The sequence below is a fragment of the Danio rerio genome, chromosome 10 (genome assembly GCF_052040795.2).
Source record: "Danio rerio strain M-AB ecotype USA chromosome 10, GRCz13ab, whole genome shotgun sequence".
Classification (NCBI taxonomy): domain Eukaryota; kingdom Metazoa; phylum Chordata; class Actinopteri; order Cypriniformes; family Danionidae; genus Danio; species Danio rerio.
The window spans coordinates 26,762,750-26,768,779 of NC_141030.1; positions in this window are offsets into that span (position 1 = coordinate 26,762,750).

Sequence of the window (6,030 nt, forward strand, 5' to 3'; positions counted from 1 at the left end):
GTTAGCCAATCAGATCTATCCTAACCCACTATAAGTAGCCTAGCTAGACATTACTCCCTTATCTTCGTTTTCCGAAGAAACAAACGACAGGTCCGCTCTAGCTCCTCCAAAAGTTACTCACGGACAAAACGGATCCTCCACATCTCCTACTATTCTTCAACTACAATACCACACCACCTTTAATACCATCGTCAGCAACTACAAAAAATGACAACAACAACAGCGACGGCGGCTGAGATCACAACAGCATCAGCGCAGCTACATACAAGAAAGAAAGCTCCGGGCTCCCTGAAACACCAGCCCCGTCTTAACAACAACCAGCCCAGCATGAAAGTCAGCTCGAGACCGAGGCTCCAACGAGAGGCCGTAGGCCTATCCACTCCAGCCAGATCACAATGCAATCCCCAGCTCCGCTACGTACCTTCTCCAGCATCATCATGTGTCACTCATATCCAACAACGACTGTCACTGAACTCCTCCAAACTCCTAGACGCCGGGACCATAATTCAAAGCCGCTGCATTAAACCCAAAACACTTGCGAATCCACGTCTTCACCGCCACCCCCAGGACATAACACGCTCCTGCCACACCCCCTATCCTAAACAGACATTAAACCCGCAATCTCTCCGCCTCCCCGGAGAATCAAGGAAAGGATTAAAAAGCAATATTGGATTTGAACATATTGCAGCAATCATAATTCTGAACACGGATAAAACCTATCTTCCGGACAATAAAGCAACTCTTGGGAATCCCACCTCACCTCTTCCATCCTGCAGCTCCCGATTCCAGTGCACACTCCAGTCCTCCTCTTTCAGCGATCCTTACCACCTACACACCCCGCCCCTCTACCTTGCGTATCATTGCTTTTTCCCCCTCTCATTTTTACAAGCTCGCAGCTACTGCTGATTATTTTCTATTATAAAATAGAAATTACTTGTCGACTTTTGTCAATATGTTTATGCTTTTACTGAATTACGTTTGTAACTGATCTAATTTTCTGAATTTCTCATTCCAGGTTTCGTCTACTGAAGCACAGCCGATCTCGGCGCTCCCTTGCCACAACCTCACTAGCCGTCCACCAACACTACACCAGAAATCACAGAGCAATTCCCTGTTAAGCACATCCATACCAGCCCTACTGAAATGGACATTAGAACGTTTCTAAAAACGTCTAATAACGGCTCTTTCATCTCCTCATAATTCTGCCTTTTTCAGCTTTAACAGCATGATTCTACCTGATGAATATGCTTAAATTATCACGTTATAAACCAAGCAATCTCTCTAATCTAGACGGCTGCAGCGCTCGGTTGCAATCAACATTACACCCGCCACCCGATTTCTGGCAATCGGAGGTCACAATTACATTTCGTAGTCCGTTTAACATTCGGATGCAAAAGTAGCCCACACATTTATGCTTAAAAACGATCCGCTGGATTTCGCCAATAACTACGGTGTTTGCACGTAATTCACCTACAAGTTCCCGTTTCTCTCTCCCTAATATCCCCCAGCTAAATTAGTGACCGGTTTTCTAATATTTGCATTCTCATTGCGGAAGAACCTCCGGCTTAAGCACTTCTATAGAATTCTTAAGCATCAATTTGGAGTGATAGAATTTCAAGCATTAATAAGCTACTTGAATAAATCGACAATCAGTCCCCTTTTATATTCTGGAAGAAAAATATCACGCTAAGCATAAACTGCTCTCCATCTAGAACATCAAACACACATGCGCATTATCCCGCAGGGATGCCTTTTCGTCACTCACCTATTTCATCTCGCAGCAGCAATCTCCGGAATAGAAGAGAAATGATCTAAATCCGATCTTGGCCGTAACAAACTCTGCCTGAAGGGCGTCGCGCACCAGAGGCGCCGACGGCGCGGTGACGCGACGCACTTACGACAGAGAATAGTAGATTAATGCACACCAGACTCAAGCATTCATACTTTATCAATAAACTAATCAATTATACAAATAGCGCTCCGCGGCGCGGCAGAATACGAAGTGTCATGAATTGTGGCTGGGCACTACGGACAGCCGCATTGACTTCCTTATTATTTATTTCCTTCCTGTGAAAGTCAATGGTTACAGGTTTTCAGCTTTCTTCAAAATGTTGTCTTTAGCGTTTAACACGGGAGTCACTAACCTCTGAAACTAAGAGATACTTTCGGGCACCGATTAACGTGGAGGGCTACCAGTTGGATAAACACTTCTCAAATAACAAATTGCTCAATTTACTTATAATTATAATTTAAGTTTTTGGTTATTTTTTAATAATGAATAATATTCATCCAGGTGTAGTCACTGATCATGTTATGATTCTCTCAAAGTTACCAACAATGATTTAACAGGGTAGGAAATACCCCGTAATTAATATATCAACGTGCAACACTATTTTATTTATCTTTGCAAATATTTACATTTTTAAATGATTACTTCTATATTAGAGAAAGCTTACTTGTAAGTGGTGTTATGGTGAGCTATTTTAGAACAGGCCTGTGAGCAACACACGAGAGCCTCGTGAGCTATCTGGTGCCCATCGGTACCATATTTGGTGACTCCTGGTTTAACAGAAATGAAATTCATAAAGGTTCGTAACCATCAGGTAGCGCTTAAAGCATGCGACCTGCTTATGCTTCCTTCCTTAAGCGCTGGAATAGAAGCCATTCATTTATTAGCTATCCAATTTCATCCTCAGTATATCCTTTTTACACAGATGCTGCCCCCTTCGTGGGGTATATTATCGGGGCCGCCAATGCGCTTCTAATGGGCAATATAGTCAATACATTCTGAAAAAAAATAAATAAATAAAAAAATACTGCTGTACATGTTCCTAGTTGCATAGGAAATCGCTGACTCTCTTTTGCTTTATTTTCAGAAACTGGTATCAGAAGCAGAGCCGCAGCTGACTCCATCTCTCCTTTTAAGATGATAATCCCATAACCACAGCATACACAATTTGCATCAGCATTCATTTATACATTTTAAGTTACCCCAGAACACCTCATCAGTTTCTCACTGCTCAACACATCCACACATTCCGTTCAATAACATTTTTGGTTTCATAACACCTTAAAGTCATAGGACCATTCAGGCTTCCCACCAGATTCATAATCCAGTCACTCATTCAGAATTGGAGCCACCACCACAGCAGCACACAAGGGCTATCGTAACAACACATACAAACACTAGGAAAGTAGTCTCCCGACGCCTTCAAATCTTATATCTGACTCAGCCACAGCCATCTCAGGGAAGCTCAGAGGACCCTCACCAGCAGACGCAGTAATCCCAGCGGCCAAGGGCATGGGCCTAGTCCAGGGAGAGAATACGACCCAACCATACCAGCTTCCCGAGGGCAGAGGAACTACCCAGTCTCCCAAGGGCGCGGGCATGACCCAGCCATCTAGCTTCCTTTCTTCCTTCCAGCTGATTTGCACTCAGCCTTCTCCCCCTTTTCACTCACCTAACTCCAGTAGGAGTTCTCTCCCTGCCCAGGCCCCCTTGTCACCCCCGCCCCCCCCGGCCGCTGCCACAGAAGTGTTCACTGCCCCCCAACTTTTCTAACTTCTGTAGGACCCCGCCCCCCCCATGGCTCTGGCCCCCGCAGGGGCGTTACCCCGAGCTTCGATTCTCGCAGGAATCATCTCACTGCCCTGGCCTTAGCTTTTTATATTATGTCATTTCATAATGACATATAGTATAGCACTATTTATTTTTCTCTTTGTTTGATTTTATTTATATAAATTTATATCTATATGCACCCACGCATATAAATATGAATTTATATATAGTGCTGTCACCCTCACGCTCTGTTCCCGCAGGAACACCCCCAGAGCACCTATACCGCCCGTCACCCTCCAGTAAGAAGTCTTCACCTCCCCCTCATCTTTCCCGACTCCTACTGGAGCAGCTAAATAGCTCACCCAACCCCGAGCTGTGACACGAGTCATGTCACCGACCCTCCCCGGCCCTAGCTTTTATTTATGTTTATTTTTGTTTATTTCTCACACTTATCTTTTATTTTTTAAATTTATTTATATATATATGTATATATATATGCACCCACGCATATAAATATATATTTATATATAGTGCTGTCACCCTCAAGCTCTAACTCCCGCGGAGTTAATCCCGAGCACCGGACCCCCGCAGGGGTCATCGCCCAACTGCCATTTTCCCTTTCAGCTGGGGCTTCACCGACCATTCCTTTTCCCGACTCCAGCTGGAGATGGCACATACAGCTCTCTCTCCCGCAGGAGAGCCAAGAGCTTCGACTCTCGCAAGAGTCAGTAAAAACGCCCCCCCAAGGCCCTAGATTACCCCATTATATATTTATATATCTATATGTTTCATATAAATATATAATTATATATAGTGCTGCCACCTCCCAGCTCAATCTCCGCAAGGAGTGTTCCTCGAGCAAATTACTCCTTTGGAGTCCCCGCCCCCCCTGCCCCCCTTCACCCCCCTCTCCAGCCGGAGTCCTTCACTCCCCTTCCCTTGTAATGACTCCAGCAGGATTCCCGCCCACCCCATGGCTCTGACCCCTGCAGGGGTCTCCCCGAGTCTCTACTCCAGCAGGAGTATTCACAGCCCAAGCCAACTCTGCTCGGGTTCCCGCAGGAACCTGTTTCACCCTTTGCTCCAAAGGAGCCCTCTTTACCTTTTCTTTTTCAAATAACTATATCCAGCAGCCGGATATAGCATTTCAAGCCTTTTGGGGAGTTTCTTCGAATACACGGCTGCTGTCCCGAGCTTCATGCATTTGGGGAGCTCTCGAGAACCACCTGATCTCGTACTCCCCTCACATGCTCTATGGACCTGGCGGGAGCCCTGGGCTCAACTATCTCCGAGCTCAGGGTTCTCTCCCGGGACAGCATGCCAAACCTGCTTACAGCTGTCAAGCAATATCTAAGTGTGAACTCTTGAAGTGAAGTTTTTAAACTAATTTCGAGAGGAGCACGTGATATAATTGACAGCAGCTGGCCACCTATCTACACTCATTAGTTAGCCAATCAGATCTATCCTAACCCACTATAAGTAGCCTAGCTAGACATTACTCCCTTATCTTCGTTTTCCGAAGAAACCCCCCATCCACCCCTTTCTCCTCCTTTTCTCCTTTACAAAAAGGGGAGCTCTCGAGAACCACCTGATCTCGTACTCCCCTCACATGCTCTATGGACCTGGCGGGAGCCCTGGGCTCAACTATCTCCGAGCTCAGGGTTCTCTCCCGGGACAGCATGCCAAACCTGCTTACAGCTGTCAAGCAATATCTAAGTGTGAACTCTTGAAACCATTTTAGGGACACAAAATTATTAGCTTCTTTAAGGTTTTTTTCTTTTCAATAGTCCACAGAACAAACCATTGTTATACAATAACTTGACTAATTACCATATCCTGCCTAGTTAACCTAATTTACCTAGTTAAGTCTTTAAATGTCACTTTAAGCTGTACAGAAGTGTCCTGAAAAATATCTAGTCAAATAATATTTACTGTCATCATTGCAAAGATAAAATAAATCAGTTATTAGAAATGAGTTCTGAAAACTATTATGTTTAGAAATGTGTTGAAAAAAACCTTTTCTCTGTTAAACATAAATTGAGGAAAAAATAAACAGGGGGGTGAATAATTCAGGGTGGCTAATACTTCTGACTTCAACTGTATATGTGGCATTGCTCACTAATCGACAAAAACACATACTAAGTGTAAACAGGGCCAGAGAACACGGAAAACCATTCCTGCACACATGTGAGCATTGGCCTTCATGCATGTGTGTACATTGTGAATTCACTGTTTTTCAATGCATATAAATGCGTTCAATCAAAAGCTCTATAGCAGACACATGACTGCACTACTAAATCAGCTCATATGGAGAGATGCATTGTGCTGCTCGTGACACCATATTTAATTTCAGTCAAGTTCAAAAAAATGATCTGTGTTGAAAAGAGTGCCTGAGAGAGCGGTGCGGGTGATTGATAGCTTCAGTTAGTGAACGGGGTGCTGGAAGTCTTTTGTGGTTAAGGAGAGGTGAC